The sequence below is a fragment of the Sinohyriopsis cumingii genome, chromosome 12, assembly GCF_028554795.1.
Source record: "Sinohyriopsis cumingii isolate HCF-2022 chromosome 12, ASM2855479v2, whole genome shotgun sequence".
NCBI classification, from domain to species: Eukaryota; Metazoa; Mollusca; class Bivalvia; order Unionida; family Unionidae; genus Sinohyriopsis; species Sinohyriopsis cumingii.
The window spans coordinates 44,576,479-44,600,406 of NC_142972.1; the positions used below are offsets into that span (position 1 = coordinate 44,576,479).

The 23,928-nt window shown below is 35.2% G+C and overlaps 1 protein-coding gene across 3 annotated transcripts in view; it reads right to left on the reverse strand.

Moving 5' to 3' along the window:
- The window catches only part of LOC149786358 (transmembrane protein 135-like), a 352,299-nt gene that overhangs the window by 305,764 nt on the left and 22,607 nt on the right, over nucleotides 1–23,928 (reverse strand). The window lies entirely within an intron of this gene.

Genomic DNA, 23,928 nt, shown 5'->3' on the forward strand with positions numbered 1-23,928 from the left:
CTAGATCTGCAATTACTTAATTATAACTTTAACTAGTGATTATGGATGCATTGCAGGGGATCCCACTGTATGCAGTAGCTAGTGGTGTTGAGTGCTATGCAGGGGGCCCCACTCAGTATAGCTAGTGGTGATGAGTGCATTGTAGGGGTGCCCTACTCTGTATAATTTGCTCAGCAGGAACCTGAATAGAAGAACTTGGTCAAAAACCTAAGTTTCGTGATGGGCATTCTTCAGGGGATATAACTCTTGTCAATGATAGTGTGGAATGCTGGAAATCCAACTCAATCAAAATCTCATAAATGTAGAGGTGCTAATAACTTTGGCAGAAATGCAAGATTCCTTAGCAAAGTTATGGTGTGGAAAGTAAAGTTAGGAGGAAATGGAACCAGACAGTGTTACATAAGTCATCCATTTTAAGAAGTCATTGTGGGTAATTTTCTGCATGGGACTGAAGGTTAAACTGGTACATCATTATACTTGTACTATTTCATCCCCTATATCAATAAAAATAAAGGACAACCTAATGATACAAATCTTACCCATAATACCTGATGCGTTCTGCTTGCAAAATTAAGAAAATAGTCTTTGTATAAGTATTTGAAGCTATATTCTGTTCTTAATTACAGGCAATATGAATAAAGTAAAATAAAATGTATAGTATTCTGCCATCTCCCTTTCTTTCTTACTCTGTCTGGAACAGATTTTGAGGGAGTTGGCAGGTTCAGCCCCACTGCCCCTTTTGTAAATAAAAATATTACTTCTGTATAAAACCAAAAAAAAGTCTTTTTCTCTGCACAGCAAACCGCCAAATTAACATGCCACCTCTTCCCAAACAAATCTTGAATTGGCCCTTGCATGTGAAAATCATCACAAAGTATCTAAGTCCCTACAATGACCTTGAAGTGGTCCTTTAATGTGAAAACAACCACAAAGTATCTAGGTCCCTATAATGACAAGTATTGCTATCTGGTTTGTAAAACTTACAAGAGCTGCTTTTCAAAGACTCACTGAGAAGTTTTCAGACCTCCAAATGTTTTCATGGAATTATTTTTTCTTAAGGAAATTCAACTTGTCTATGTGTTACTTTCTTTATCAGTGAATAAATGTAGGTACAAAGGTGCGCCACTACAGCATTGGGATACTACTCCATCAAACTGTCACATGTGATTTGATCCCAATTTTATTTCTTTCTTTATTCACTCTTTTTTGGAAATATTCAAAATTTAAAAAGTGATACTGTATCGCTTGTAAGATGAGTCCAACTGCAAACTGCACAAACCCAGATCTGCCATCACATAATATACCTGCAGATCTGGATCTGTGCTGTTGTTATGGGTAAACAGAAGAACAAACAATATAGACCCTGATCTACAGGTGCATTATGTTATGGCAGAACAGGATCTTTTTTGTTTGCTGTTTGCCTCAACTTGTGAGTTATATAAGGTATATTTTATTCAGTTTTAATGTTTTGTATTCTCCAATAAAAATTCAACATGCCTTCATGATGCATCAAGCTTTCAGCATAAGCAGGTGAGACAGGCAAGACATGAACTCTAGCATATCACTGCATAAACTTTAAACTGATCATGATATTATCAGAAGATACATTACTTTCAGAAACTTTAATGCAAAAACAATAACATTCCAGACCACAACCACCAGTATGCCATCAGGCCACCAGGTGCAAAAAAGTGGCTATTATGACTATGATGCTATGCAAGTGGGTCAATAAAATATTACGTGGCCCAATACTCTCCCTAAATAGCCCCATATTCACCCAAAGTGGCCCCATATTCTCACTAAGTTGCCCCATGTTCTTCCCACAGCCTCCATCCCCTGCAGTAGCCTAAAAATATTCAGAACAGAAAGTTCCAGTTTAAGTCTGAAAACTTGAATAATCTCTTACTTTGACTAAAATGAAGTCAGAATCACAGAATTCACAGAATGTTCCAACATTGGTTTATTATAATAATACATGTAGCACATCAAATTTAAATTACAAAAGTGTAAAACAAGTATAATGGCTGAATTTGCAGTTTTGAGATAAAATTTCTTATGGAAAAAGTTTTGAAAATACTTGGCCAGGCCAAGTACACATGGATATGCCTATCACACTGCATATGCCTATGTCAAAAGAACACAGGGCTTGGCCAACTGCCCATTCATATGCAAATCAAACTGCATAAGTTTTAGTCAAAGAATACAGGGCCAGTTCAACTGCACATGCATATTAATATCAATAGACATATGCCTATTTCAAGAAAATATTGGGCCAGGTAAACTACACATGTACTTGCTTAACAAACTACATAGGCCTATATAGAAAGAATGCAGAGCCATGTCATCTATACACACATATGCCTATCAAATTGTATATGCCTATGTTAAGGGAACAACTATACATGCATATGCCTACCAAACTGTATATGCTGACGTCAAGAGAATACTGGACCAGGTCAACTACACATGTAGTCTAATCAGGTCATCTACATTTGCATGATATATCAAACTGCATCAGCTGATGTCAAGTACTTTTTATGTCATCACATCATGCTAATAAAACTCGCCCCGCCACAAAAAAATATAAGTCCAAAAGTTACAAATGCATATATAAAACTGAAAAACTGGTATAGTGCTTTTAATATCTAGCCAGTATATCTATAAATGAGTCTTAGCATTCCTGCTGAATTTTTCAGTTGTGAATATCAAGTAGTTTTTGCACCAAATAAGTCTAAATCTCAAAAAATCAATTTTCTTTTTCAAAAAATGGAAAAAAATTTTAGTGGCACGAAAATCGACATCAGGTCATCTACATGTACATAAAAACATGCCTACCAAATTTTATTCATCTACATCAAATAGTTTTTGTGTAATCCTGCTAGCAAACTTCTAATGAGGAACACACAGATGTATGAATGGATGTACAGAACAAGACCCATCCCACCAACAACCTGCAAGCAGCTGAGGCATAAATATTCTTACAGACATGTTAACCGCTATCAAAAATGATTAATGTAAGGACTAAGCAGTTGTCTCTTGTATAATGCACACTAATTCCAATTCCAAATCATGGGGGGAGGAGGAGAAGAGAGGGAGGCAGGTAATGAAGATAATTAATACTTATTTCACACCAACACTGTAATAATTACTGTATTTGTTGCTGTAAAGGGCACACATCCCAACTGTCAACAGTACAGACTCTGCTATGGCATCACATAATATGCTAGCATATCAGAATTTATACAATCAACAACTGGAGGAACTTGTACACTGTTCTATATACCCTATTTTCTTCTTTAAGTCCTCACAAATAGTGCGAGTAGACACTACCACATTATGCAATGGTAGATCTAGGTCTACATTGTTTGAGAGTGATTTAAGGATAGATATGATACACACAGTCAAATGAGAGCAAAATTGGAAAACAACAATATGAATCTAAGTTGAATGAAATTTGTGAACAAATGGTTACACGTGACAAAAATCCTTGGAGAGATGGTTGGTTGACAACAATTCGCAGCGGAATGAACATATTCAAGCCATATGTCATAAAGTCAACCCCTGTCTGTGGTTATTCAGCAAGATAAGACCATATCTACACAGGTTAATATATACAAAAGCTACATACAACCATACCTACATCAATGTAATGTTATTTGGGAAACACTTCTTACAAGAATATTTCCAATAATTCCGCTTGCAAAAAAGAGCTTGCAGACTCATCCTTGACAATGCAAAGTTATCCAAAATGCAATAAATCATATTAAAATGCTAACAGTAAGTGAACGAATATTTTTGCCAGAGTCTAAACTAGTGCACAAAGATTAAAACAATATGGCCTCGTTATATCTCAAGGAACTATTTCATGTTAGAAAACAAAGCAACACTCCCAATTTAAGATTAATTCCAACTAACCACTTTTCCCTTTCAAAGCCAAATCAAGAACTCTAAGAATTATTTTCAATACTCAGGATCACTAATTTGGAAGAGTATCCCAAAGGAAATTAGAGAAAGTACAAATATAAATGCATTTAATTATAATCTAATTCAATGGGTGAGAAGGTGGGTAATCTGCTTTATTTGACAACTTACAATATAAATTATCAAACCCTGCACTTTATCATCTCACTATTTCCATATTATATATACACAACATAATGAACCTAGCTGGAGGTGGTTCTTACGAAATTTTATGTTTATGTCCATTTATAATTGTAGCTTATAGCCAGTACCATTTTCATTATATGTGCAACTATTCGCTTTTTATTCGCTTTGTATGTAAATGTACATTTAACTAAAGGCCAAAAAAGAAGATTACACTCCGCAAAACTGGATTGAAATTTGAACTACATTTCCAACTGCAATAAAAAATTTCTTACTGCACTCAAAATGAAATGAACGTGATATTCCATAACATCTTTTTGATAATTACAATTGAAAGAGTTCATATTTTCCCCACATTACAGTTCCAAACATTCAATGATTGAACAGAAACACACTTACAGATCAGTTAAGACACATCCCTCCCTGCTCAAAATGACAATTCTTTTTTTAAACCGATGATGAGGGTGCAAATAAGTTCAAAGGTCGCTGGGTGGTGATATGTGTGCATTAATATTGTTATTGTATATTGAAGAATCTACAGTTGTGTTTTTATTTGGGAATACAGCATAAATTCAATTACTTTGTTTCTTGTAGTATTGTTGTAATAATTAAGCCTTAGGTAGAATAAGAAAATGATTATATAGTAAAAAGGTTACTGCATTAGTATGGGAAAATAAGAACTTGTTTTCTCAGATGAATACTGGCACTCCCAAGATCATGCAGTATTAAAAAAAAACAACCTTGTTCACATTTTCTCTTACAAATGCAGTAACCTATAATTATAATAACAATAATTATTATTAATATTATTATTATCATTATTATTATTAATTCAAATGAACCCAACTAATATCACTGAAATGTACCATAAACCTGACTGTCAGATAACCATTTCAGCAATGTAATATGCTTGGATAGTGCTGTGGCAATGGGCCTGCGTGACACCTCAGCAGTACTGCGTTTGATCTATGGTTCCAAACCAGCAAGAGCTATCATATAAATTCTGAGAATTTATTGTGCAATTGACCTTACATATAAAATTTCAACTTTCTAAAACATTTCCATTCATCACATCATGACAGTCACATAAATAGGAACCAGATAATTGAAACTGGACTGTAGATGACTGGTTTATTATTTGTATTTGCAACATGTTTCAAAACTGCAATCTCTAAACCCCTAATTACAGCAATATATCTCCTTCAGCCTTATCAACAAAAATCAATTCAATAACAAATAAATTGCCATAAACACAACACACACACACAATACAAGATCTTAAATCTGATCTTGATAAATTTACATGTTAAAGGACCAAAACATTCTTCAAGCCATCAATTTCTGGATAAATAATTAAAGGACCTGTTGATTAATCTGCCACATTTCTTCTAAGATTGCAAACCAGATTTATGATGGAGAGAGAACAATGACTAAATCCATCACAGAAATGCAAATTCTACAAAAATTACGGGGCAATTTCCTTTCATTTCCTTTTCCAACGAAAATTAACAGCCTACAACCAGACTTTTAAAAATAATCTTGTCATTAACACTCAGAGAGTTCAGATAAATTAACAAGCACATATTTCATGTAATAAACCAGTCTCCAATATAGTCAAATTCTAATCACTTAACTGGTCTAAAATTAAAATAAACTGGAAACCAAGAATTAACATTTTCTGATCTCAGTTCATTAGTCAAAGGCATCAAAAGGAAGAGCAAGAATAGCAGGTCATCAAAATCCCATCTATCAAATAAAATAAACAAGAGTCCTTGAAGGGACTGATGCTATCCTGGCCAAAAGGAATTTAAATCAAGGTAAGACCATTCCTTCCTTTTAACTGCGGAGTGCTGAAACCATCTCTGATATTCTTCAGCATAAACAAAACTTTGAAATTAGCTGCTGTGGATGTCATATTGTCACCATTTTAATTTAAGACCACCAAGACATTATTTAGGACCAACAAGACATTGTCAGAAATCCTCTGGTGGAAACACCATGTTGATATGAGTTTCCAGAACAAAAACAAGATTTTAAAGATGGCTGCCATGGTGACCATATTGAATACCAGATTGACACCATTTTCATTCAAAACTAAAAAGACACTGAAAGACAGCTTTGTGTGTGTGTGCGTGTGTGTGTGTGTGTGTGTGAAAGAGAAAGAGAGATTTGGATTTTTAACATAGCTTTAACGATATTTCAGTCATATTACACTGGGTCTTCATGCCACAGACATGTAGCATCATGTCCCACCCAGTCACATTATCCTTACACCTGGCTGACAAATCCTAACACTAACCTCTTAATGCTGAACACAAAGTGAGATAGCTGCTAGTATCATTTTTGTAAGTCTTTAGTATGATTTTCACCAAGGTTCAAACCCATGACCTCCCACATCCAAGGCAGATGCTCTAACCACTTCAGCCCCTGTAGCAGTCACAGCTTTCATACAAGCAGAATTCAATATGACCAACCATCCAGGTTATGTAGCTATAACAAGATTTTCATGAAGGCCAGTATGGTGATCACATTGGAAGCCAGGTTAGGGACAGATTTCATTGTGACTAACCAGACATCAAAAGAAGTCTTTCAGTGAAAACCCATGCTGATATGACAATTCATTCATTCAGAAGCAGTGATAACAAGATTTTTCAAGACTGCCACCGTGGTGGCCATATTTGACATCTGAGTAGCATGTTTTCATTTAGGACCAACCAGACATCATTGGTGGCTTAAAGTCAACATGAAACATGAAAAATAAGTTGATAAACCTGCCTTTTGTCAGGAATGAAATGTGGAGCTGAAGTTTGTTGATAACATGACAAACTTGACTAGCTATATTTGCCAACATCATCCTATCCTAGCCACCAATGTAGCTAAAGATCAGAAGATGCAATTAAACATGAGTCTGTCTCATTTAACTTGAATTCATCCACATGTAAGGCTGTTTCCCAATCACTGTTCATGAAGAGACTTAAAAGAAATATAAGTTATATATGAAATTTTGACTCCCGCTTTACCCATTAATATCTCTATACACTCTCCATAATATTTCCAAATACAGCGCAATACATACAACAATACACTGCCCTGAATTGCAATAATCATGCATTGCAATGAGAAAGGTCTTGCAATTCCCAATACTAAGAATTTTGAGTAATAGTATTTAAGCTACATAACCTTCCAATTTGTATCTAATGTGACAAGTTCTTTGTAGGATACATGTATAACAATAACTGTCTTATCCACCCTGATCATCCAGCTCAGCTTATTCAGTTTTTGGGATATGCTGGCATTGTGGACTAAAAACAGCACTGATAATATTTTGCAATGTCAGGGTTGTTTAAAAACAAGACATCACTTTTTCCAGATAATCAGATGTTATCATCCAACATGCTCAGATGATTATCTTGTTTTTGATTGGTCTAATACAATTTCTGAGGTCCTAGAACAAGTTTTAGGTGGAATAAAAATCATTTGATAGAAACAATGGGACAGCATGCATGTTCTACACTTGGCATTTCCATCCTCTCATGGTAATTATGAGTCCGTAACATACATCTGCATGTGTACTGCTGACATCTGCATCACAAACAATGTACTTGAAATCACCAAAACTAATTTACATGTTATCTTTTCTGCCTGACAGTACAGGCTCCAGTTGGATCCTGCCCCTTTTCTTTGTTGACATTGTTGTACAATTTTATCAAATGTTATCATTCTTTGGGAGAGTGAGAAAAAAAAATATGCCATGCCATTATCTCAAATCATATGACCTTTCTTTTTTGGCTGTGCTACTTGTTCATAAGTCTTATTTAACTGTAAACTGCACAGATCCAGATCTGCCATCACATAATACACCGGCAGATCTGGCTCAATGCAGTTTGCTAGGAGAAATCAGCATAACACATACCCTGATCTGCTGATGAATTATGTGATGGCAGATCAATGTCGATGTTTTTTTGCAGCTGGACTTGACTTCAAAGTGAGTATATATGGTAACTTTTCTGTTAAGGAAAAAAAAGCTTTAAGAATTCAGATGAATGAGGTAAAGGATCATGTGACCTCAGAGTCTCATGTGAATAAATCGGTCCTTAATATTTTCAGAACCTTTGAATGGAAACATGAACTACAGCAGTTATAAGACAGCAAAGCTTGCTTGTTCTGCAAGCACCTTTAAACAATATTTTTTTGCTCCATGAATGGAGAAGATGGAGCAAGAAAAATAGTATACTTTTTACCTACTTCATGAACAGCTTTAAGATATCACTCAGGATTCAGGTATATGTATGCATTTGATTTAACACAAATGCAGGTCACAGTATGTGATCTGGATCTCGATACAAACTTTATATTGTTTCTGCTGCATTAAAGTAGGTCACAATATCATCAGTTCTATCCCATACTAACCCTCATGATGCACATGCACATCTATAAAATTCAAGACAGCACAAGCAAGAACAAAGATAGAAAACAAAATGACACATTTTATCTTAGTCATCTGGGCACGTAAAGTGGGTCACAGTGACAGACTTGAACTATGGTCGTAAATCATATACCAAGTTTCAGGACAGTAAACATTTGAGACAGTAGAGTCTCTGAGATATCAACCTATATGCAAAACTTGAAGATTATCACTTAAGTATGACAGATAAGTAACAGTGATTTATTTTCAGTAATTCACAAAATATGTAGTACCTCTCAGGATGCACATGAAAAGTATTGCATAAGCAAGACTAAGGACTTCTGCATACCAATTTAGCACAATTAGTGAAAATATGGACAGTAACTACAATAACTGCAGCTCTTGGGATAACGAGACAATAACTTTCATGCATTTTCCATATGCCAGCTGAAATTGACTATTTCAATGGGAGGTTATAAAGCAAAGTATAATGGCCTAATTTAGACCGACTTCAATTCTCTCAAAGTTCAGACAAAAACTTGCATCCTTATCAGCAACAAAGCATAAAGATTACACTCAAGTATTATTATACATTTCCACACCAAAATTTCATGGGGGCACATCTCTGTGTGGTTAGATGAGAGAATAACAATACACCAATCAATACATTCTCCTTGGAGATGTAAGAGTTACATTCTTGTTCAGCAGGTCAGAGATCACTGGAGAAAATGATGATCCACATTTTGAAACTTAGCAAAATCATGCTAAAATCAAAAGAATTGTACGCTTTGTAAAATTTTCTGTTTGTTGTAAAATGGACCAAATTCTTGAATTATTTCTGTATTTTTATTTTTTTCTGATGCATCTGAGATTAATCCTTGTCTACACAATGACATTTGATAGAAAGAAGAACAAAATAGTGCTGAAAAGGACATAACTTGACATGTTTCTTTTTCGAAGAAAAAAAAACAATCATTATGACTCTTCTGTAATAACCTATAATAAGGTCATTCAACTGTATTTCTTACTTTTTTATCTTCCTACATTTTCTCAGGAACAATAATATAATATTTCTCAAAGCCCTAATTAAAAAAAAAACTGCAATATGGCACAAAAAGGCACCTAATTTGCTGGTAATTTGACCTTCTGAGCCAATTTGAAAGTACTTTACCCATAATAACTTCAATGACATTTGTATCACTACTTAACTGGCTTGATTCATCTCAAATTTATCATTTTAAAAGCATTATGGAAAACAATCAGCCATTAATCACTACTCAAGAACACCCTCTCCAGTAAATTCCTCCAAAGCAGATACAGTATCCAACCTTTTAACAGTAAACTAGCACAATCCACCCAAAACGTCCCTGGCCATAATTTTCAATCAATCAATGCTAATGAAATTTGAACACTACACTAATACGATCCCAAATAATAAGTTTGCATTAATTGCTGGCCATGTTGATAACTGAGATAGTGTTACGAGTTCATGTCATCTCAGTTTGATGGGACAAATAGTGAAGATCCCACAATTATTATCTATTATGCTATCATTTTGACAGCTGATTATCTCGTCAATTTCAAAGGAAACTGGTGAGAAACTACCATTAGGGCATGTTATGATGCTGACAACTTGACTAGTGATCAATAAGTTCATGACAACATCAGAGCAGAAACAAAATAATTCTGTCAATAAAATCATTTGAGTCATTACTCTGGACTACCCTGGATCTTGTGACTGCATGTTTTCAACATTTAAAGTTTTTATTATCTGGCTACAGACTGCAATAAGAGCTGAAAATATCTGCTGAAGACATATATATGCAACATATCATTTCACATATGTAATGACAAGTTGTAAGATGCAATATTTGACATTCTATTCCATGGAAAGTTACCATATATCACCCCATACATGTCAGATAGAACTGCATAAAAGAGAGACTCAGATCCTACATTGCAAAAAATGACAGCACATCAGGTTTTCTGCACTGTTTAAGGACTGATAAAAAAAACAAAATTAAATACCATATATGCTTACTTATAAGTTGAGTCAAACTGTAAACAACAAACATCCTGATCTGCCATCACTTAATCCACCTGCAGATCAGGGTCTATGTTCTTTGTTCTACTTATTACTCCAAACAAACTCCAAAGACCCAGATCTGCCAGCATATTATGTGTTGACAGGTCTGGGTCTGTCTGTCTGTCTGTCTATCTATCTATCTATCTATCTGTTAACACAGTCACAGTTGACTATTAAGCAACAGGTGGTGCATGGTCAAAGATAAAGTAAAGACGGAAGTGAAAGGACAGTCAGAGGAGTAATGACAGGAAAGGAAGAAATAAGTAAAAGAGTGTCAGTGTACATTTTCATCCCTTCATACTCAGTCAAACCAATCCAGCTACCATAGTGGCGATGAGATAAAGAAACTCAACCGGCATAGCCATGAGAATCACTAAGTATTACTTGTAGCTGACTAGTTCATTAGAATGTGATTTTGGAAAGCTCCTGCTTGTGAGATACCAAGTCAGGAGCTTCTGCAATTATTGAAGGTAATTTGTTCCAAGTCTCTATTTATTGTACATGGGAAGAAGCTGAACTTGAAACAATTTGTCGATGCTGACTTTAACTGAACTTTTTCCTGTGGTTTGCCCTAGTTTGGCTACATGCAGTTTGCAGTTGGACTCATCTTATAAACAAGTATATATGATAGCATAAATTCTGATCTGCCAGTGCATTTTGAATGGCAGATCAGGGTCTATGTTATTTGCAGTATGTATCACATAATGGATGAAATAAATCCTATCTTACAGTGCTTCAAAGGCATTCATTCCTAAAACTGATTTTTAACTAATATAACAACCATGTTCTTTGCATCATCTAACTATGTACAACAATGGTTTCACCATCAAAATCCACCCAGATGGTCCAGTTTGCTGTGTTAATAGTTGGAAAACTCCTGTGATCTAAGAATAGCATTATTTACACACTGGTGACGCAGGAGTTTTCAGCTTCCTACTGAGAAATACCCATACTTCTTGGGCCATGGCTAAAAAAAAATGTATCAAAAAATGTTTATATCTAACAAATCTTTCCTTCATCCATGTTGATAACAAGATGAGAACTCACTGCCACCAGACAGGCCAATGAAGAAACAGTCAAGCCTGCCAAAACAACCAACTCTGAGAACTCGGAAAAATGACAGGTGGTTGCTCAATAAACATTTCATTTCATAAAAATGTGGCTTTTGTGAGGTTGCAAAAGTGACTATTCAAGACAAATGACTGCTTAATACAGGTGAACTATAATGCTGGTTTTGTCTGCTCACAGGCAAAAGAGGTAATATATCTTAAAAGGAAAGACAGGCAATGATAGAAACAGAAGGAAAAATTTATTACAACCATTATGAAATCTTGATAGTCATGGCTTTCTTATAAGAAAATATGCACTGAAACTTCCCCAAACTGACCCTTTGTTAACATGGTTTCTTCTACAGACTCCCTTCTGTAACATGGCTTCTTCTGCAAACTGCTAATGTATTCTGTTCCAAACAAGACCATTCTATTTCTGACCCAACAAAAATATATTCTGAATAAAGTTATATTCACATTAAACTGTTTCATTTTCTCACTAAAGATTTCTTTGCAAGTTGCTATCTTTACATTTTAACTTTTAATCAAATTTAAAATTTAAACTTTCATACAGTTTGGGAGCACAAAAACAAAACAAAACAAACACAAGTCCCTCAAAGTGACTGACACTCTAATGGCTGAAAAGAATTTCCTGGAATTCATGATAAGACCATTTCTTCCTTGTAATTGCAGAGTGCTGAAAACATCTTTGATATTCTTCAGGGATAACAAGATTTTCAAACTGACTGCAATGGTGAATATACCAGATGTAACCCTGGCACCATTTTAATTTAAGACCAACTAGGCATTATAACAAGTTTTTTTTTGTTGTGGAAACTCAATGTTGGTACAACTCTCTTTTCAAGAGCAAAGATAACAATATTTTCAAAATGAATGCCATGATGGCCATATACAATATCAGGCTGGCACCATTTCTATTTAGTTCTAACCAGACATCACAAGATGTCCTTTGGTGAAATCAAAATCATAAGTTTTTTGGTGAAAGTATGATGCCAATATGACCAGCCATCTTGGAAAAGTAGTGACAACAAGATTTTCATGATGGCCATTGTGGCAGTCACATTAGGGGTTGGATCAGCACAGTTTTCCTTTAAATCCAACAAGACATCATAAGAAGTCTTTCAATAAAAACTTGATGCTTGATACAACCATTTATTGTGGAGAAATAATGATAAAACTTTCAAGATGGCTACTACGGCAGCCATAATGCATGTCTGAATGGCACCAATTAGGACCAAGTAGACATGATAAGAATTTATTTAGCAAAACCACCATGTTTGTACAATCATACAGTCATACAAAGTAGTGATAATTTCAAGATGGCCAGTGTTGTGGCTATATTGAACATCAGATTGACAAAATTTTCATTCTGAACCAACATCATAAAGTCCTCTGGTGAAAATCCCATAGCAGTATTACTTCTCATTCAAGATAATTAGCAATAACGAGATTTTCAAGATGGCCACTGTGGCCACAATATCAGACATTGGATCGAAACCATATTCATAACTAGACACAAAAAAAGCCTTCTTGTGAAAACCCCACAACAATATTACAATTCATTCAGGATTTGAAGTAATGACAAGATTTTCAAAGTAGCTATCATGGTGGCCATATTGTACAACAGATCAGCACCATTTTCATTTAGGACTAACCAGACATAATAAGAAGTCTTTAAGTGGAAACTCCATATTGATATGACCATCCATTCAAGAGAAGTAGCAATGACATAATTTTTTAAGATGGCCACTACGTAGGCAATGCTGGTCATCAAATCAGCACTATCTTCAATCTGGACCAAATAGACATCATAAAAAGTCTTCAAGTGAAACCACCATGTCAATATGACTTACCATTCAGGAGGAGTAGCAATAACAAGATTTTCAAAATGGCTGCCATAATGGACATCAGATCAGCACCATTTTCATTTAGACCAACTAGACATAAGTAATTTTTTATTGAAAACCCCATCATGCTGTGACGATCTATACCGGAGGAGTAGAAATAAAATTTTTAAGATGGCCAATGTAATATAATAATAATAATAATAATGCTTTATTTATAGAGGGTGACTCATTAGTCAAGGACTATTCTCCTTTGAGGCCCTCTTAAGGACAGTATAACAATGCACATTATATGAAGATAGCAATAATTAGTGTTTATTTTAACATGTTTAGTATTAAAATACTAAATTCCATTATCTATTAGAAACACATACATGCTCATGATATCTTTTCTTAAATACTCTAATATTTTCAGCAGATTTTACATGTAGTGGAAGCTTATTCCAAAGAAATGTACCAGAGTATTGAAAACTCTTTTTAAATTGCTCTGTTCTTGGTTTTGGTATTAGAAGGTTTCCATGTGATATTGATCTCAACTGGTATTGTGTTGAAAAAGGCCTGAATAAGTCCTGAAGATACTCCAGTGCTGTTCCATGTAGACATTTATATAAAAGAACTGCCTTGTGAAAATCTATCCTGTCATATATTGTGAACCATAGGAGTTCTATAAATAATGCTTTTGAGGGATGATCAACAGATGCATCTAAAATTACACATGCTGCTCGTTTCTGAAGTTTACAGATCCTGTCAAGCTCAGATTTAGCACAGTTTCCCCATACATTAGAGCAATAATCCATTGTTGGAAGAATATATGACTTGTAGTATAGATTGCGAGTTTCCATAGGTAAATATTTCTTGATTCTGCTGAGAAGGGCAATTTTAGATGACAGTGTTTTACAAAGCTTATCAATATGGTCATTCCATAATAAATTATTATCTACAGACACACCTACAAGCCTTTCATGTTTGACATTTTCTAATGGATGATTATTTATTGCAAGAGTTCCCTGACTTGTGTAGCTTTTGTGATGTCCCCAGAATCATACATTTTGTTTTACCTTCATTAATTACCATCCTATTTTGTTGTGCCCAGTTTTAGACTCTAATAAGGTCGGAGTTTAATCTCATTTGGATAACTTCAGTATCAGAACTAGATGTATACAAGGCTGCATCATCTGCAAACAAATCTGTATTTGTGGATTCATTATTTAATGGTAGATCACTGATATAGATAAGGAAGAGGAGAGGGCCCAAAACTGACCCTTGAGGAACTCCTGAATGAATAGTGCAAGTTTGAGAGCTAATATTGCCAATGCTTACTTGTTGAGACCTTTGGTTTAGGTATGATCTAAACCAGCTTAAAGAAGGATTGTCAAACCTGTAACAGTTCAACTTTTGCAGCAGAATTTCATGACCAACAAGATCAAAGGCTTTCTTGAAGTCAAGGAAAACAATCCCAGTCATATGTCCATTATCCATTTCCTTCAGCCAAAGATCAATTAATTTGGTAAGTTCTGTTTGGCACGAGTGGTACTTTCTAAATCCTGATTGCGCTTTATGAAATAGAGAGTATGTTTCGAAAAATTTATAGACCTGAATGGCTACATGCTTTTCAAATAAATTTGACAATACAGGTAAAATTGATATTGGTCTGTAATTCCCTGGATCCTCCTTTTCTCCTTTCTTAAAGATAGGTGTAACCTTTGCACATTTCAGTGTTTCTGGAAAATTTCCACTCATTATACTTAAATTTATGATATGCATTAGTGGATTTGTTATTACTGGTGCAGCAATTTTAAGAATTCATGGACCAATCCCATCCAATCTAGAGGAGTTATTAATATTCACCTTAATTAGCATACCAAAAACATCAGCTTCACTAACATTAGCTATTGAAAAATAATTATCATCAGGAATTTTAGCTCTTATAAATAACAGAAGAGCATCAAGTTCAATTGGGATGTTAGTCTGGTCTGAATACTGTTACTGGAGATGCTTATGAAGAAATTGTTGAACATTTCCACAATGTCTTGTACAGATGTTGCTATATCATCATTTTGCTCAAGTCTAGGGGGAAGACAACTGTTCTTGGGTGGGTTCAGCTCTTTTAGATGCTTCCACAATGTTTTGGTACTCTTACTTTCATTAATAGCCTGTTTATAGTAGTTCTCTTTTGCCTTATCTATCAGGTGCTTAGTTTTATTTCTCCACTTTCTATAGCTTTTCATGTCTTTTTTCTTGTGGAAATTATCTCTTAGGTGCCTAGCCTCATTGATCTCAGGGGTAATCCACTTGGGTGTAATTTGGTGTTTAACCCTTTTTGTTTTAGTTGGGACATGCTTGTCTAAGGCTGCACTGAACATCTGATACCATTTGTCCAAGGCAGTGTTGACATCAGCTATAGTGCAGATTGATTGGAAGGGTTTGCAAACTAAATCATTTAAGAACATTTCCTCATCAAACTGTTTTAAGTCCCTGTATTGTATTTCAATGTGTTGGCCATTTTTAGATGATTTGGGAACATGTCTAGTTATACAGACTGGGTAGTGGTCACTCAGTGCGTACAGTGGCACCTTAATTTCACTTATGTTTTCAGGTTTATTAGTATAGACATGATCAATGATAGTAGCACTTTTATCCGTTACTCTAGTTGGGGTGTTAATTAATTGAGTAAAGTTGTAAGTTTCAAAGCTACTTATCCATGTTAATGGTGGAGTCTTCATGTAGTCAATGTTAAAATCACCTAATATGATAATTTCTAAATCTTTCTTTAGTAATGCTTTTTGAATTTGAACCTCAAATCTATCAATCCAATCAGCTGTGGAACTAGGTGGCCTGTAAACTGAACATAAGAGTATTGGCTTTGATTGGGCAAGGGTTACTTCGATCCAGATACTCTCTACCCCAACAGTCTCTAAATCAACACGTCTGTTATAACTAATGGAACTGTCTACACAGAGAAGAATACCCACCCCCATGGATTCCCTATCTTTTCTTTCAAAGTTGAACCCCTGTATTTGGAGAGCCAAATCATCAGTATCATCAGAAAGAAAGGTTTCACATAGACCTAGAATACTGACTGATCTAGTTTGCTCTAATATTAACTTTATCTCATTCAGTTTAGGGAGGATGTGTTGAATATTTAGGTTGATTACTTGCAGACCTCTTTTGAGGAGGCAAAATACATGACAATTTTGATCAGAGGATTGATCTTCAGACAAGGCAGTATGCAATGTAATGTTTTTAGACTTGACAGATTTCTTTACATTGCCTTGATTATTTACATAAACATATGAAGAAGATAACATACAAGATCCATCTGTTGTACCATGACCACATGTAGTGGATATATGAGAATGTTCAATATGAGACTAATTTACATATATACAAGAAGACATTGATATATTAGACACTTGGGGGGCTTCAGAGGAAGAAGTAACTTGAACAGTATCACATAGTTGTTTACATGTTAACAAGTTGCACTTTGTACACAAATCAGATAGTGCCTGAAACCTGTTTATAGAATTATAATTATTACATTGAAAAGTATACACATATTCTAATGCTGCTTTGTTGCTGGATATATGTTGCATAGGCCTGTACAGCATAGCCTTCTACCTACTGGTTATGTGCACAACTTTTGCTTATGTCCTAGTTCATTACAAAGATGGCAACGAATCTGTTTTCCATGCAGACACCGCTGTGTCACATGACCGTGCTCTCCACAATACAAGCAGTTGTCTGACTCATGCCTAACCCCTTTTATAAGTCTTATGTACTGGTCTATATTCCTAAGGAGCAACATTGGATACCCAAAAGGGACCATATTCATTTAAGACCAATTCAACAATGGGATGAATATATATATATATATATATATATATATATATATATATATATATATATATATATATATATATATATATATATATATATATATATATATATAAAGTTTCATAGCAATCCACAAAGTAGCTTAGGAGGAGGAACATTAACAAACTTGGGCTACCAAAGAGACAGACAAAGGGCTGGTGAAAGACAACAGACCATCCTATAAGCTCTTTTGGTCTAAATCCAGTAGAGCTAAAAAAAAATATTCTTTCTATAATATCAAAGTATAGGTACAACAATGACTTCAATAAATACAGAGACTAAAGTTGTTTTTGTATTTTTTTTCTTCTTTTTAAATACTGTTTATGAAACCTACTTCAGAAATTATCACTGTTCACCAGTAAAAGACTGTAATGTGTGAAGGTCACAGGTTTTAAATAACCATGACTGACAACCATTCATACATCAAGAATTACCTTGATTAACCACTTAGCTTAGAACTCACTTGAAAAGCATGCAGCATGCAGCATGCAGCTGACTATGTAATTCCAATACTCATTCAGGTGTACAATACTCAGATAAAATGCTGCAATATTCAGTGTGTGTGTGTGATTTGGATTTTTAAGGTAGCTTTAACAGTCATATGGCTATGATGTCTACAGTGTGGCATTTTACAGTAATGTCTAGCACTGAGGCATCATGCTGCAGACATGTAGCATGATGTCCCACCCAGTCACATTATCCATACACCAGGCCAACCAGTTGTAACACTAACCTCTTAATGCTGAACACCAAGAGCACTATCCAGTGTATATTCATCAGTATGGAAAGTTTACCACTAAATACACATATTTATTCCTACTTTCTGGGTAACCCACTAGTTTAAAGTTCTTGTCTTTACTAATTACTGCCATCTCACCTCTATCAGTGTGTGTTTCAGTCTCAGGCTTGACCAGTGTGTGTATGTGAGAAAGCTTGCTAGTAATTTCTTGTGGGTCAGTGGTTCTTCCCAGGATTTTCCCTAGATCATCTTCCACCAGTTAAACTGGCTGCCATGTATAGCCCATCATCTGCTAAAAAATAGCAATAAACCCAGTACAATTATATTCTACTGAACCTTAGAATTGCTCTATGGATAGGGCATGAACCTCACTACCTTGTCTCACAGACACTAAGGACAGCAAGAAAACAGTCTTGTGGGTTGTGTTCTCAATAGAAATTTCATAGGAGATACAGTCAGCGCCAGAAGACACACAAGAGATTCCATCTATGCATTAGTGAGTGAGGCACTGATATCTGCAGCTCAAACTATCTGATCCTGTATGCTATGTGAGAGTCTGGACCATTATACAGACCCTTCAAATATCTGAGTGTGTTGGATAGGTATCCCCTATATCCCTTGATGGTAGAAACCAAGTACTATCTCTCTTCAAAAAAGAATGGAAGAACATCAGCTATTGCAATCAGGGAGGGACAGCTTGGATTAACATGATTCCTATTCCACCAGTCCCAAAAGATTCTCCTCTTTGCATCGAAGACCTTGCACATAGATCGTCTCCTGGATGAAAAATATGTACTGCAACTTTCTTCAAAAACTTGTTCTGGTGGAGAGATCATTTGAGATGATCCAATCATGAAGATGGAGAATCTATGGACTGCTATGTTGCTGTGACAGAAGATCCCTCTTCTAGGGTAATATCCTCAGCTGGTCTACCAGCAGGTTGAGGTCATTAAACAACGATTGCTGGGTCCTCAGAGACAGTATCAAAATTAACTGAGCAATGGTGGTCCTTACTTTCTGAAGTATTTGTTGGATCATCCTGAAAGGTGGGAAGGCTTAGACCACTCAACCACCTGTGGTCACCAAGGAAAAGATGGTAAACCTAACTTTATCAAATGACAAGACCTCTTCTTCCTCTGCCATCTTCACAGATGATTGGGAGGAGGTGCCACCAAGACTTGTTCTTCATCAAAACTATAAGAATTGATGAGGACACACAGGAAAGTGTGTGTCCTGCTCTTGTTCCTGGGAGGCAGGACTATGTGACACAATGTCTCTTTAATATGGAGGAGACTTGGGGATAAGAGGGACCTTTCTATAAAAATTATTCTCAGTACACTTTAAATAATGATAGTGTATATGACAATAGTTTGATCCATGAAAATGCCAGTAATGCCTACTGATGGCAATAATTTAAGAAATAAATGCCAATAAAATATGTTTTGTCAAGTGAAATTCTTGTGTTAGTTCCATCTTCTAAATCAATTTCAGTGTAATCATCATAAATGCCAGATGTGAAAAGTGTCAATCTAATATCACAGCTATGTCCATGGGTGTTTTTGAGAACCTAATGAAGTGCTGTGTTTTGTTCTCTATTTACAAAGTGTTGTTGTATTGTTACAATCAATTAAAAGTATACCTGCTTTGTATTGTCACTCTTATAAATATTAAAATATAGTTACTGTAACATAATTAAAGTATCTAACAATCACTGGCTTATCCTACTACTAATTTTCAAACATGATCAATGACAACAAGAGAAGCAAAGCGAAAAGAGTATTCAGTGTATGAAGAGCTTTGATTCACCAATGTGGTTACATTTGTAGTGAACTTAAAATTCCCAAATTGGCACTCAAAGGTTTACTCAAGGATGAAAATAAATTTTACAATTTGCAATGAAATTACAGCAAGTTTTCTGCCAATTTAGTTGTCTTGACTTCCTAATGATACATGCACAGTATGAAAAACATCCAACAGGGTAAAAAGGTGAATGAAAAAACTTAAACCAAAATCTTAGCATACATTTTCTATGACCATGGCCTTGACCCCAAGGTCAAAGGGACAAGCATGTGTCACAGGAGAAGAACAGGTTGAACCTGGTGCAAATTATAAGTGCAGATTCACAACACAAGACTTTAATCTGTCAATTGATCAGGTCTTGAGAGAAGAAGTTAGGGAAAGTCTAAATTCCTTTCCAATCTAATGATGGAAGTACTGATGCTACCATACTGGAGCAAGAAAGAGTGTATATAAGTCACAGACAATGGCAACCTGAAATATTAAGCCCTTTGAAGAGATAAATATGTTGCATACCATTTCATTTGGGTTGGGGAGTTTTCTAGGGATTAAAATGCATACATCAAGTCAAACTTTGATAAGAGATTGAAATTTTGGGACATGTAAAAATATAGGTGGGACAAGTGATTCTGTACTTGTAATTAGCACCAAGTGGAAGCAGAAATATGTTCATCCCTGACAGTACAAGCATCAAACCAGCTAGGTGGTTAGCTATTTTTAATAAATGTTGGATTCAATTAAAGGAAATGATTGCACTAAAAACAGACATTTTGTTTTATCTAAAATTAGTGACTTCAATTAAAATCAACTGACATTTTAGCTTTGCATAACTGAATATTACACAAAATTAAACATTTGAATTACATTACAGACTTGGAAGGTTTACCTAACTGTCATAAATAATCTAATTTTAAGATCCATTGAATAATAATAAATAAATGATTCCATGCAAAGAGTGAATAATTTGATGTAGAGATACTTTATTCAAGTGTAATTTAATCTTAAGATGATTAATGTAAATGTGGCCACACATACGGTCTAATTGAAAGAAAGGATTCCAAGTACAAGTAGATTAATTTGTTTCCAGCTGTAACGCAACCAATGTAAACCTGTCTGCAATATACTGGAACATGCTTCTAAGGCAATGACAAGAGAATAGGATGAAATTGGTCTCTATTCAGCAAACACACACACACACACATATATCTATCTATCTATATATATATATATATATATATATATATATATATATATATATATATATATATATACACACACACACAAGTACTATATACTCTCGCCTATAAGTTGAGTCAAACTGCAAAATTACAAAGATCCTTATCTGCAATAGCATAATGTGCCTGCAGATCAGTGTCTATGCTGTTTGTTCTACTGATTATTCCTAAAAAGCTGCACATACCCAGATCTGGCATATTAAGTGCCAGCAGGTCATGGTTTGTACAGTTTGCAATTGGAACAGTCTTATAAATGAGTCTATACTGTACTTCCTAATACATATAAGAAATGTGACTTGCAAGATGGAGCACATTTCTTGCCCACAAGTAACCCTAAATAGTCCTCTTTAATGACACACTTCCACTTCAAAATAAGACACCAGTTCACTGAAGATGGAGTGTCAGCTTTCAATGCAAAACATGTTTTTGTTCCACTGGTGCTAAATAAACAAAAGTCCCTTGATGGAACTGATGCTCTACAGGTCAAAAACAATTTCCAGGAATTCAAGATAAAACCATTTCTTCTGACTGTTAAGCGTTGAAATTATCTCTGATATTCTTGAACAATAACAAGATTTTCAATTTAGCCACTGTGGCACACATGCTGAATGGAAGATAAGCACCATTTTCATTTAGGACCAACTAAACTTCATAAGAAGTCTTTTGGTGAAAACGCAGTGTCAGTATTACTATCCATCTAAGAGAAGTAGCAATAACAAGATTTTCAAGAAGGTTAACGTAGTGACCATACTGGATATCAGACTAGTACCATATTAATTGAAGATAAAAAGTCTTTTGGTGAAACTCAATATCAATAGGACCATCCATCATGAAGTAATGATAACAAGACTTCAAAGATGACGTGGGGTGGCTATACTGGATGTCAGATCAGCACTATTTTCATTTAGAACATTTTAAAAAGTCTTTTGGTAAAAACTCAATATCAATATGACCATCCATCTTGTAGATGTAACAATAACAAGATTATCAAGATGGCTACTATTGTGACCAAACTGGATATCAGACTAGCACAATTTTTATTTAGAACCAATGGACTGCTCTAGTGGTCTAGCTGTTAGAGTGTCTGCCTCAGATGCGTGAGGCTGCAGGTTCAAACCTCTGCCAATTTTTACCAAAGACTTATAAAAATGGTACTAACAGCTGTCTCACTTGGCGTTCAGCATTAAGAGGTTAGTGTTAGGACTGGTCGGCCTGGTGTCAGGATAATGTGACTGGGTGGGACATCATGCTACATGTCTGCGGCATGATGCCCCAGTGCTAGACATCACTACGAACTGCCACACTGCAGACATCAAAGCAACACGACTGAAAAATTGTTAAAACTATTTAAAAATCCAAATAAAACACTCACAAATATAGAACCAACTAGATAACATACAAAGTCTTCTGGTCAAAGCCCCTTATCAAAAGAACCATCCATCTACAAGGAGCAGTAATAACAAGATTCCAAGATTGCTGCTATTGAAAGTCTTACTAGATGACAGATTAGCAACATTTTCAGTTACAACCAATTAAACATTATAACTACTCTTGGTGCAACCCCATGTCAATATGACTGTCCATTTTGGAAGAGTAACACTGACAGGATTTCAAGATGGCTGCCATTATGGCCATTTTGGATGTCAGATCAGCATCATTCATTTAGCACAAATTAACATATGTCTTTCTGTGCCATCCATTCTGAAGAATAGCAAAAAACATAATTTCAGAATGAACACGGTTGAGGCTAACTGGTTGTCATATCAGCACCAATTTCTTTTAGCAACAATGAGACAGCTAAAGAAGTCTCCTGGTGAAACTCCATGTTGATATGATTTACCATTCAGAAGAAGTAGCAATATTTTAAAGATCGCTGCTGCAGTGTCCAAGCTGGACATCAAAATCAGCATCATTATCACTGAAGACAAACCAGCCGTCATATGAAGTCTTTCAGTGAAAATTCCATATGAAATCACGTCTGAAGAAGTAGCAATAGTGGCCATATCGGATGCCAAATCAGCACTAATTTTATTTAGGACCAATTAGATGTCATAAGACATTTTTCAGTCCCATGTTGATTTGATATTAATTCAGGAGAAGTAGTGATAACAAGATTTTCAAGATGGCTGCTGTGGTGGCCATTGTTTGTGTCTGATCAGCACCATTGTCATTAAGGACCAAGTAGACCATGGAACAAATGTATGTGCTAACAGACAGATGTATGAAGGGTCAACAGACAACAACAAAACAGCCATCCCAAAAGCTGTTCTGGTATATGACCAGTAGAGCTAAAGAGTCTCTGGCCCCTTAGAACATCATGCTGTACAAGGGTCTCACATAAAAACTATAAGTGTTGGACTGCTGAAACTATAATGAGCCACCACATAACTTTTTTCTGACTAGTACAGTTACCATTAGTTAAATATCTTTTCAAGCTAGACATTAATAAATCTGATTTAGCATGACACGCTGTTCTTGAAAGCATAAAAGAGCATCTATCCTGTATAGATTTTGCATGAAATTCAATAATATAAATAATTTATAATTTATGACGAACAGTGTAAATAACTTTTGCAAGGTCCAGTATGAACAGATTCTCTCAGTCACTCTTGCCTAAATGTTTAACTTATCAGCAATAACACAACCGTGGTGTTTCACAACTGTGAAATTTTTGAAAGGCATGTTCTTTGTCAGATATACAAGAAAAATTGTCTAAATGATTCATGATGTTAGAACCATCAATATACTCAGGCTCCTTACAGATAACACCACTGA